Source organism: Hesperophylax consimilis, chromosome 24 (genome assembly GCF_061612785.1).
Source record: "Hesperophylax consimilis isolate HC1 chromosome 24, BYU_Hcon_1.0, whole genome shotgun sequence".
NCBI lineage: Eukaryota > Metazoa > Arthropoda > Insecta > Trichoptera > Limnephilidae > Hesperophylax > Hesperophylax consimilis.
In genome coordinates this window covers 10,224,596-10,238,196 of record NC_142859.1, presented here as the reverse complement: position 1 = coordinate 10,238,196, position 13,601 = coordinate 10,224,596, and the positions used below count along the sequence as shown (strand labels likewise).

Here is a 13,601-nt window from a genome sequence, read left to right as displayed (position 1 = left end):
TGACAAAGAAATATAAAGAATAAACATTATCAGGAATTACAAAATGTTATAAAAATAATTAAAGACAGTTAGTAGTAATACAGTTTTCGTATGATTATAATAAAAAACAATAAAACAAACTAAGATGATAGGATTATTTCACAAAAAAAAAAAATTATGTTATCAGTTTAGTAAGTTGCATTTTATATGTTTTCAAGTTACACTTGAAAATGTCTACATCTCGTAAGGCATTATGAGTTTTTCAGATACGTCCTATTAAAGAGTTTTGGGCATATTTGGCTTTACAGTGTATAATATATATAATATATGAGTATGTAATATATGTACGTTAAAAATAATGAATTGAATAATTACTTAGGTACTACATAATGGTAACCACGATAAACTATAGTCATACTTAATGGATTGTAATACCCAGAAGTTTGTACCAATCTTAAGAATGTAGTTTACATAAATACTTAAACTATTATTAGTCACACTTAATAGTTTACCTACTTAGAAGTATAAATAAAAATAAAAATAAATAATAAAACTATACATATTTACATAATTGTCATATTTAATGGATTGCACACCAAACATCAAAGTATTGTGATTTCTAAAAATCCAGGATAAATTATGTAATTATTGTAATACCTAGAAGTATATAAACAATTAAATTAAGTGGTTGAATGTATCTAAACGATATCGTTGAGATTCTATGAAATACTCAAATATCTCATAAATCTAATAATTTCTGCGTATTTGTAAATTGTGCGTAATTATTAATAATCTCATCTATTTCAAGAAGTATTTATCCATATTATATTTTGAGGAAGCAGATTATTTTTGGTAGTTAGGTCATTTTTAACCTTGGATTAAATTCGTAGATAAAAATTCTGATAAGAATATTTGTATATGTACTATTGATTGATGGCTAAAAGTATATCGTGCAAACATGGGAAGGAAAATCTAATACAAGGTAAATAAAAAAAAAATCTCTGGATTTTATTCGAGGTTGGCTAATTATCACTGAGCAAAAATAGTAATTCTTGGATACACATGTACCTACTTACATCAGAGTGTATTTTATAAGATTTTTTTTAATCTACAATCACTATAATCAGTATTTACCTAATATCAATATCCGTATGTAATATTTTTTCATGTATTAAATATTGCTTCAAACTCTTATCATATTATTATATAAGTAAGTTACTCAATGTAAATTCATAATGCTTTAAATGGACTAGGTTTTAGATTAGGTTTCAAACGGATAGCCACCAGAGGTGGCTACCAAATTCAACAGTGGGGCGCAGTTGCGATTTGAATGCCCAATGACAACTCCTGTGGATTTTATTAAACAAACTAAAGCTACATGTTGTCAAAGGTATAGGTACAGGTATATCTATGACGTTAACATTCCTTTCAATGGCGGCAAATTGATTTTGTTTTGTACTTGGTGGCTATGTTCTACACTTTTTAATATGTATTTTTATCAATATTGATTAAACAATTTATAAAAATATACCACAAAAGTATTTCTGTATGTGCAGTTTACGGATGTAATAATAATTACCAACAACAAAAACAAGTCGTTTTTCAGGATGCCAAAAAATTACCTAGCAAATAAAATAAATGTTCTTGATAACACAGAAAGTGAAATCTAGAAATAAGTAATTAAAGAAAATATCTCACAATTATGTAAATAGTTTATTACCTTTCTAAACCATCAAACACAGAGTAAATAGCCTTAATATTTTTTTATGTATGCAAAAAAAGCAGTAAAAAAGGAGTCATTGGACCTTACTTTTTCGAAAATGAGGCTGGAGCAACAGTTACGGTGAATGGATTGCGCTATCGAGAGATGATTAATGATTTTTTATGGCCGGATTGGATGGTATTGATCTGGACAACGTTTACTTTCAACAAGACGGCTCTACGTGCCACACAAGCAACGAAACCATTGATCTTTTACGATTGAATATCAAAATAACACCCTTATTGGAAAAACCTGTAATTGATATATTGTGTGTAGATTTACACTATAATCTGTCAGATTATAAATAATGCAAAAATTTGCAGACATAATGCATTAGCGGTCAGTGACTTTGAACATAATTCTTTTAATCCCGTTCAAACGAAATAGATTTCTTTGCGGATCTAAAAACAGAATTGTTAGTTGAATGACATTTTTATTGCACTCTTATCCCCGGATAATCTTCTTTGATAATCTTAACATGTTGATAAAAAGAATAAATCCATATAAACCAGAAATTCATGATGATTTATCAAATAAAAACAATGTTAAAATAACATATTTTGCTAAGTCAACTATTTAAAGGTTATATCATACAATAACAACATACCGAGCTTAAGATACTTGTTCTAGAACTGAGTAAAACGCAAGGTTTATCCCTGACTTATTCAAGGATACTATTAAAAAAACATTTCTTTAAATATGTATAACTAATATCAGAACAGATTACACCTAGTGAAGTAGGTAAGGTAAAAATCATCCATTTAAATTATGGTAAGCTAATATCTAAATAGTGTAAAATAAAGTCGCTATCCGCGTCTGTCCGTTTGTGCGCTTAGTTTTTATAAACTATGCAACGGATTTTGATAGGGTTTTAACTTTCATTTAGAGAATTTCTTCCGGAAGGTTTACATATATGATATATGCATGTTTTGTTTATAGAAAGTAGAGAAAAGTCGATGTTTTATGATCATGTCGTAAAAATATATTTTAGGGCACACCGTGGAACCAGGACATAGCCAAGTATCAGGAGACAAGAAGTATATCAAAGACCATGGGTAAGAGAGAATCCCTTTCTAATTATATCTGTTAATCTCAGCTACCGCAGTAGTTGTGTCAAATATCGATTATAGTCCACAATAAAACCACAAATTAATTCGCAGACAAGATTTGCGACTCTAGCTTGAGTTAGGTAATGTGAATAATTATGAAATCGTTAGAGCAACAGATGGTATGCAAGAGACGTAAGAAGCAAGGAGCGTGTGCCAAGACAGAATTGTATGATAGTCCATTCTTTCTGCTTGCCCTTTCGAGAAATGCAAAGTTAAATCACTATACATTTTATATGTAAGTAATTTTTTTTAATGTTTCAAATGCCAATTCAATCTAATGTAGTTAAATCAAGGTCTTAAAATTGCTTTAATGTTACAATCGTTAAAGCACAATATCACGGTAATAATTAGGTAGCAAGTATAAAAATGATAATCTCACCAAAGTGCGGTTATAAAACTCACTTCGAGGTATGCCTCTCACACTCAACACTGAGTTAAACTGTTAAAATATAAGCAAAGTTGTAAATCTTGTATTTTTGGCTGTACTAAATCAATAAGATAAGATAAACAAATAATGTGAAAAAAATTTCATTGGTTAACAACAATTCATCATATTGTTTTTTCAATGCTTAACCTTTTTTGCCAAATTTTGAATGTTAATAAAAAATGTCTTCATATGTTTAAATATTAATTTTTCTGATCATAATTGATATTTAAAAATAAAAATAATAATACAATCTCTTAGGCCAACTCGTAGCCATTTTCAAAGAAAAAAAAATGGTTTGATTGAGGATTGAACCTTTCTCCCCAGGAACTGGCTCCCAAACTGCTGTGAAGTTTTAAAAATCTTTAACTAAAAATATATATATACATGTATACAAATTTTGGTTTGACTGAGAATTGAACCTTCCTCCCCAGGGACGGAAGTCAACACCGCTAACACCTAAGCCAAATCCTAATCGGATAGTTCCAACTTTTATTTTGTATATTAACTTCTGTAAATTTTTCTACATATTGTCATATAACTTCAGAAAAATGCGTGTATGTGTATGATAGAATGCATTGTCATCGACAACGAGTTTCAGCTCGATCGGATGTGGGGAAGTGGGTTAATTTCCACTTCCAAGATTCTATTTCATTCATTCATTTATTCATTCAATCCAGAAGACAAAATCGAAATTCAATTGGTGTATTTAATAATCTGAAAGTGATTATGTATAGGTAATTGCATAGCATTGAAATGCTTGCAAAATTGTGATTTGACCACGTACAATCACCTCCCGAAGTTTGTGCACTTTACCCTGGACACCCTGTATGTGGGAGACATTTGTAGTGTCCTTTTTATTCTATGATGCACATAATAGGCACCAAAATACAAAATCCTAATGGCCAGTTGTTCCACAGAACTTATTACTCATTATTAATCAAATTATGTATTCAAGTTTATATTATTACTTAAGTTCTGTGAAATAATTAGCCATAATATAATAATAACAGAACTTTATTTTATTTAAAGGCAGCATTTTGCTGAGGCATTCATATCTGATTTCACGCCTGACTTGTATAGAACTTTCAGAGAACTTAAATAGTTCTGTGAAACTACTGGATCTAAAAGTGTGACAATCGCCTCAACTCTAAAAGTGTGGCTTGCAGCAACTTTTTCAGAGTACTGTAATTTAAATTGATAAAAAATTTTGAATGTAAGAAAAAACTTTTTGGATATGTATATACCAAATATAAATAACAAAAAATGTTATTATCCCTGATGACTACAGAATATAATATGTGTAAATAATGGTGTCTGATACAAACTATAGATTAGCTCCCAGTGTGGATAATCACATATATTATTATACCTAGGTGTATAATATGTAGTCAACCGTCAAAGGAAATGACAAAAATCAATAGAAAACACAAAATGTAAATACAAAAGTCAACAATGGTGACCAAGTTAGAGTCAAGTTCTTTTGACAAAAATACTACAATTTTACTTATTTGCCTATAAATATATGTATGTGCTTGCTTTTCATGTAAATATTTGCATAACTAAGTATAATATGAAGCTGGTTTTCTATTAATATTCATTGATTTTGTCTGTGGGTGTGCCTTGGATATTGTACCTTTGACTATGAGTAATATTTCCAATGTATAGACTTATTTATAATGTACATAATTTAATATGGTGCACGGTTTGACAAGTTTATACCAACAATTATTATTATATATATTACATAATAAATAAGCGGTGTATCAACTATACCAGCATCAATAGAGCTTGCCTTTTAAAGGCAGTTTCACCTTCAGCTAAATATGTCGATATCCGAATTGGTTCTGTTCAACAGCAAGACTGCTCTCCCCACCGGCATGACCTGCAGGCAAGTTAGTCCTGCAGGCCGGGAGATAAAACAGTATATGCTGTCGGTGACGGAGATAACCATCAGGAATATAGAGACTAATACTCTCCACGATAGTCGGATTTTCAAACCATCCACGAATCAGTTTGAAGAAGTGTGGTACAATATGCACATCTCTTCTGACCCGTAGATGGTTCATACCGAGCATGTCCAAGAGAAAGTCAGTAGGATAGAGCCACGGGTAGTAGCCATACTACCTCAGGTAGAGGAATCTCAGAATTTTTTTTGTGAATGTATCAATCTTCGACTAAGAACTACCAACATTGTCTTATGCATATTTTTATTGGCTGCTGTCTCTATGAGAGCATAGTCTTGGTGAGGCTGATGTCCCGGGTTCAATTCCTAAATGTGACCGAATCTTTTTCTGATTTTTCTGTTTCAAATTTTCATTTGAGTGTTGCTAATATCGTCTTCAATGATTAAATATTACAATTCGAGGTTTTACTCACTAAGTCAATCAAAAATAAATAGTAAAAAAAGGTTTATGAATCATCCATACAACGTAATTTCTGGGTATGTATTACTTATTGTATTACTAACTATAGATTCATTAATCTAATAATACATATATCATATTATTATCTATATTAAGTATCACATTACGTACAAGAATCCATTATCAATCACAAAATATACTCAAGAGGTAATCTAATAGAAGTGTGCTGTGGGCGTGTCCTTGTAAGAAGTAAGGTAAATCTTTCCTTGATTATTATATTATTTCTTGTTAGGACTATTTTATTGGACGGTCTAGAGCAGGGGTGGGGAACCATTTCATTTCAAAAGGCCACATTCACTTATCTGATTCAACATAAGGCCGTAGTAAAGAAAACGTTGACACCCCCCCTATAAACTAAATATTTGAATTATATCACAATATAAATGAGTTAAAATGCAATTAAAAAAATGTTTTAAGAAAAAATACACATTTATCAAGCTGCATTTATCAAGAAACATAGTAAATAACGTACGAGTACATCATTAAAAATATTTGTTAATGTTACAGTTTACTAATTTGTTTCTGCTTTTTGTTAGAAAGCATTTGAATATTTGGTTCAAGCATAGACGTTCACAGTATCAGTTGGTCTTCTATATGTAGATCAGTTATTTGAGTTCGTAATTTTGACTTTATTTGCGTTAAATAAGAAAATGATGATTCAGAGGTAAGTTATTGAGAAGAAGTATTTTTCTGGCGTGTTGTCGAAGACGTGGGTATTCTAAGGCAGTTTTCCAAATTTCAATTGGGTCTTTTTTTAGTATGACATTCAAATTATTCTGTAATACACAGTATATCAGATATCAGTTGATTCATCCAAAGCAATTGAATAATATGTAGTTTTTTTCAAAAGAATTGCATATAGTTGTTCTGTTAAATTTGAGGCTAATTCGTGCTGTCTATCAGTTACAGTTCTCCTTGAAAGGGGCAATTGTTTATATTTTTCAACTTTAGCATCCCACAACTTCGACAATGCAGTCTTTCACAATTTCAACAAAACTAAATGGCTTACCTTTCTTCCCGAGTATGTAAGCCACTTTATATGTTGCTGTAGTTATATTATTTGCTGAATACATTACTTAAAAAAAATGAATTTTGCTTCTCCTTTTCGTGTTTTATTTTATTTTAATAGCTTTTCGCGGCTCTCCTTCTAATTTAAAATACTCGTGGTCCTTATGAGTACTTTTATGCTGAGGAGCTTTGAATTTTTTCAATGTTGATAAAGTAGTATCACAAAGTAAACAAATGATTTTATCTTTGGTAAATATTTACCTACGACTACCGTTTTTACTACTACTAAAAGTTGCCCCTTTAATAACGCCTGCTCGCGTCCCCTTTAGAGTTATATCCCAGTTTTCAAGTAGTTTGTGGGCTACGCTAGGTTTGTATAGACTGGTTTGTGATTTAATTCTACCTAATCCAACCTAACCTAACATGTACGGAAAATTTTCTCAAACGGTAGTCGTAGGTAAATAATTACCTTATCTTTAACGGAAACAATATAGTATTCCAATTCCCAGTCCTCGTTAAATAATCTGTTTTCCTCCCTTAGCAATCTCTTGGTCTTCTTCGACATGATGGGTTGTTACACAAACAGAATTATTTAAATTGTGCAACTGTACACAAACTTTACTTCAAACAAAAAACGGTATATATTCGCAGTTGTTCGCAGTCATAAATAAACCACTTTCGCAGTGTTCCTGTCATAAATGAACCACTCAAGTTCCTGTCATGTTCCCATAAATAAACCAATCACATGTTCCTGTCCATTTCCTGTCAGTGTGGATTTCGTTACGTCAATTTGTATGGATTTATTCCATAGAAATGACCATTCGAAGATGGGGATGTGAAACAAAATTCACATGGATATATTTAAGTTAAAGCGTTCGGACAATAACTATCCATACAGTATTTACCTGCAGTTACTAGTTTTTTGTGTTTTATTACACTAGCAAGCCAACTAGTTTTTCTCACTTCCCTGTCGCCTGTCGCTCCAAGCGAGCTCACTCATCATCACTCATTTTCTCTCGCTTACACATCGGTAATCTGTCATTTAATAAAAAAAATTGGCATCAGTCAAAAGGCCGCACTAGAATAGCCTTAGGGCCGCAGGTTCCCCACCTCTGGTCTAGAGCCTAAGAGTTGAAAGGTTTTATGTATATTTAAATAATATATAGTATACTTGCGGCACGTTCCAGAGTGGAAAATACTTTTTTTACCCTGGTGTCAGATCACTATTCAGAATTGAAATGTAACTTGATCTGAATAGCTAGGTCCTTCCCAATCTCCTTCCCCTCTCACTACCTTCGGCCTCACGACACACCCCACCAATTATAGGGGATGCCAAAGTCTCCCTGGCTCCAGACGCTTGGGAGCAGTTGGGATTCATGTGCAGTATTCACATAAAAAGATCACACTTCTGGGAACTATTCATTCAGTGATAAAAAACTTTATGTAACAGATAAAATGTTAAATGATAGATTCCTATCAAGTAGAATAATTTGTCTGCGTATGCCACTACTGATAAGAATTTCCATATTAATGTATTTATAATCCACCAAATTTAAAATCATGATTAAAATGGTATTTTTAAATTATTTCAGCATTTCTAATATGACAAATTGCCGCTTCCTTTTTATAAGTAAAACGCGACTAATCATCAATCATTAACATCAATTATACAACCGGTCTGTGAATGTGACAGAGTGGTATGAACACAGATAATGACAACAATGGAGATTGGACATGAATCATTATTATTAAATTAAAACTGAATGTGTCACCAACATTGTTCACCCATAGTACTGCAAATCGCTTCTTGATTCTACCTATAGGTACACCAAATGCGTAATTCATTGCATAGCCGCTGCTGATGTAGTCTGCGAAGTTTGATTGTGGCTTGGTGACATTCGGCACGCCTCCTTGCCATATCTCCCTCTCCCTCTGTTTCGGTACGAGGCCTCGGGTTTCCATGTGGGGTTATTCCCGGCAACCAGTGTCATATGATAAGTACGGTGACCGGATAATTCATAAAAATGACAATTCAACACACCTTTTAAAAATGATATACTTAGTCATGAAAACTAGGTTAAATAGGTTTATATCGTGGGGTTACTGAAAAAAGTTGGTTACTACATTATTTGTTTGTTTTTTTAGTTAGCGAATATTTTAATGTTTATGTGTTATAATCTATGTTTGGAATAAGTTTGGGTCTCCTCGTATGTCGTTAAGTAGGTTTTTAGCTACTGCCTTTTTTATAAAACTTTCTAACTTCATTTTTTTAAATAATTAATAAACAAGAAAAATATTCTAAAATCAGTATGTTTGTTTAAACAACACTGAAAAAATTTTTTTTTTTAAATTAACATTAACATTATTTCCCAAAACCTCGATTTGGTAATCAAGATAGAACTGATGAAGATGATTTCGTAAGTTACCAACTTATGGCAGTAACCCCATAATGTTAGTTTTTTCATGACTTTTTGGAGTTATCCGGTTAACGGTTAAACGATAAGCACATTTCTTAGTGATAAATTTGGATGTTAGTTGAAAATATAGTCATTGCGAATACTGACACACATTTTTGATGTGAATTCTGTACAATAGTTCACGCAACGCAACATCGCCCAAAATTGTCTACCCAAACGATCCACGATACAGCTTTGTTCTGCCAGAACCCGCCGATCAATCACAGGGCGTAGTCTTATGGTTTTAAAATAAGTAAATTTTCAAATAAAATATTCAGAATCAGCGTTTATCGATCAAAGTATGTGAACATCTGAAAGTATTATTATCTTAATGACTGCACAGTTTAGGATTGTTGTAAACGGAAGTGGCGCCCTCTCTTATTTTAAAAAGAACCCTTGAAGTTTTCAAACCGCGGAGCCGAGTTTGGGATGTGTTGTGAGGCTGAAGGCATTAGGGAAAGTAGGAATAAGAGGAAGAGGTATCTTTCAGATTTTGTCACCAAACACGACTAGAAATATATCGAGCAACATTTTGGATCTGATTGTATCTCAGGAGAATGATGCTCTCGGTGCGTCGTCCACTAGGATTAAATATAATGAGAAAATCAGATAATAACTGACAGGCAGATAAAAAAAACATTGACCAAAATAAAATATTGATTAGATTTATCTTCAAACCAGAATCAACATAAAATGAGATCTTTTATCACAGTTGGACTACAGATTATTAAATGGCCTCTAAAAGGGAGAACAACAACTCTCAAAATCTAAAATATTATGTGTGAATAACACATTTCTCTAAATGGGGTAAACATTCAAGATATAAAGAAAACTACAATGTTTATTTTTTTCCAAAATGCTCTCAGTATCGCCCTGGTGAAACATTCAGAATCGAAAATTCCCTTGAACTGGTGTTTAGTTACCAGATCTGGATAACTAGGTACTTCCCAAACTTCATCTTTTTGAATGGTTCATTTATGCACTGGAGCAATTTTGACATATTATTATACCAAGTTGTACCAAGCCATTACCAAGCATTTACATTTATACATTTACCAAGCTTGTAAAGACGTTTCAAGCTTGCCATAATGTGCCAAATTTATAAAACCTAAAAAATGGGATAGACGGTGAAATTAAGGTGGATTCATTGGCTTTATACCACATTTAGCAGTTTCATGTTTCAGTATTATTATTTCGAGAAATGGAATTAATTAATTAATATGGTAAATGTGTATTTATGACACCAACCGCCAAGTGGTATATATTATTTACATATTTTTACAATACAATTTACAGTTACAATTGACGAAATTACATTTTTTAACTAAGGGTAAATATTAAATATCCTCCTCTGCTCAGGCCTACGGTGTCATACCGAAAGCGTATATTTGACTTGTACAAACTACTTAGTGAACTCTACTCAATGAACTTCGCAATTTTTTTATTTTCAACATGTTCCATTTTCAAAATGCAGCGGTAAGTAGTTATTACATTGATTTTTAATAAATGATATGAAATATAACTTTTGTTCAGAGTGTTTACTTCATAGTTATGATATAAAATGATGCATATATTATTTTCTAGAAGGTTTTCATGTTTTTCTTTAAAGTATCATAGACGACTCCTCGGGTCTTTGGTTAACTTTTTCTTATCAACGTTAATCTTTTCAGAGACGAATGACAGTAAAATTGAACAAGAGAGAAGTGAACGGAGATCTTCATGCCAAAAAGGCAACGCATTTGCCATTGATGAAAAATGATGACCAGAAAAATGGTTAAAGTCTTGACCTCTTGGATATAAAACCCCTGACCTTTGTTTTTTTTTGTTCACAATTAAGTATTCCTATATTTTACATTTCGTGATAGAATTTTTTACACATTTATTAAAAAATGTTAATTTAAGTATACATAATCTATTAAATTATTTTGTCCATATTTTTATATACAGGGTGTATCGGCACGTACCCGACAAACTTTAACCAGCTATTCCTTAGCACATTTGGAGTAAAAAATGTTATGGGCACTTTGCTGTCCGGTAGCATTTTTTTTCAATTAAAAACAAAAAAAATAAAAATTTCCACAATACATCACTGTCGTTGGCATTGCTTTTCGTGTTCAACAGCTGTTATAAGCAAGTATGTCGAAAAGCGTCTTCGCTCTTTCGCACACACTAAATAATAATAGTTAAAAATGAGACGAATGGTGCCGTGCTATTTCGTTGTGATTGAAAAAGTGCGCCAATATAGGTACACACGTGCATTATTCAACGGAATTCGAATAAAATATTGCCAGATGGGTTTTCAAACTTTGACAAAGGATAAAACATTGGTGACATGTGGTGAAAATATGAATAATAATTTTTTTATTAAAAAGAAACGTTACCCGACAGCAAAGTGCACATAAGATTTTTTACTCCAAATATGCTAAGGAATAGCTAGTTAAAGTTTGTCGGGTACGTGCCGATACATCCTGTATAAAAAATGTACCTGATAATATTGATTAAGAAGAAAATATAACCATTTTGTATGTTATAAATACATCAAGTATCACATATGATACCCTTCGACCTGCTTTTATCGGTACATTTTTACAACAACAAAAAGTTATTTCTCTATTTTTCCCTAAATAAAAAAGGGAACACTTTTTTTTAAATTTCCAATATGTAAGCCTTCGGATCTGAGGATGTTAAATCTATGTATATTGATGTTATTAAATACGTTAGTGGTTTATTTTCGGTTGATACTCCCTAATTGAGATTAACTCGTGTTTAGAGAGGGCATATTATTATCTTCGGTACGATTCTCGGCATTTGGGTGCGGTATTTAGATAGTCATGGTTTTACGGGTTTGGCCACTTCACTGACCTCCGCATTTTACAATTACCTACATACCAAGCATAACATTTTAAAACTATTCATGTATTTCCTGCAAGATAAATTATAATTAAAAATAGATTGATTTGATAATGTAAAAACGTAAAACAAAATACGAACACGAATGGTATTATTAATCATAACAAACACTGCAAATATATAACAAAATCACGAAATACCAATATTTTTAATTTCCATTTTTTGTCGTTGCAAAATAACTCTAATTCAAATAACGATAAGGACTATTTTTGTACACTCGTATTTGATTGTAAATAAATAATTAAAAAACCTATTATTTATTTGTTATTTTGCTAAGAAGGTTAGGCTGTTATGGATCTCCTTGCCCCTGCACTTCAACGTCACCAACAATACTTGTCTTGAAGCATTTCTTTAAAATATTACAAATCATGTGTTGGTTTTATATTTTATAAGTCGAACATACGAAGTATCCTACTGGCTTATACTGAAACGTAATGTAGCCACTCGTTACATTATAGACAAGGATGTTTGGATATATATCGATTTTCTATAGCACAATCAACATAATACAACCACAGTTTTTATTTTTGTACCAAAAATTAAATAAAAAAATTACAAACTGGAAAATAAAATTTTTACTTAAAACTAACGTTTTTAACAATTTTTTTAAAACAAACCTTTGATTTAAAAAATAATAATGACAATAATATGCGATGATTTGCATTTACGATTATGGAAAATAGTGCTATTTATTAATTTTAATATAGGCGTAAAACTTATATTTGACAAAACATTGTGGAAAATGATCGATGTGAGGTTCGATAGATATGTACTGCCAATCTAAAAATCACTAACCAGGGGCCGTAAACGCCGGGTTCCTCTAGTTTGAAATTAGGTTCGAAAAATGGATTTAAAAAACAGCAAACAATCCTTCTAATCAAAACATCGTTTATAAGTCTCATTAAGTTTAATCGAAAGGCTTGTTTCAAAAAATCGGTAGTTGTAGGTTATTTAAAAACTGTAGTTGTAGGTTTACGAAAAGTTTACCAAAAAACTAATTTGTGAGAATTATGATGATTGCATGATCGACCTCTCTCTACTTTCTACAAATATAATATGTACGTATAACACATGTAAACCTTTCGGAAGAAATTTTATAAATGATACTGAAAATCCCATCAAACAGACAGGTGCGGAAAGCGACTATATTTTGTACTATTTAGAGATGCATTTAAAACACTATATTACACACACTGCATGTCCCTATTTTGTTATTTAAAATTAGTTTTGTAGTTATTTTTTATGAGAGTCGAAATCTATAATAAATTATCAAAAATTAGTAGGTAGACAGAAAAATTTCAATTTCACAAGAAAACAAAATAATTAGTACAATTTGCTCGTCACATACACATAACATTTAAAATTGATGCATATGTATTAAAAATATGACAAAGCTGAACCTGTCAGGCTTCTGGCATATTGACTGTTTTATTTCTTAAAGATGAAAGTAAAGTCCGAGAATTTGTGTGTTTGTGTGTAATTTGTTAGTAAATACTGTTTCGGTGATTATAAGAAATAAATTTCGAT

At 31.4% G+C, this 13,601-nt stretch overlaps 1 protein-coding gene across 1 annotated transcript in view; it reads right to left on the bottom strand.

Moving 5' to 3' along the window:
- Positions 1-7,463, bottom strand: part of LOC149411887 (endoplasmic reticulum metallopeptidase 1-like) — a 48,713-nt gene extending 41,250 nt beyond the window's left edge. The window contains exon 1 of the mRNA XM_089646441.1: positions 7,454-7,463. The gene's annotated coding sequence lies outside the window, so the exon portion shown is untranslated. The remainder of the gene's footprint in view (positions 1-7,453) is intronic.
- Positions 7,464-13,601: the final 6,138 nt, after the last annotated feature.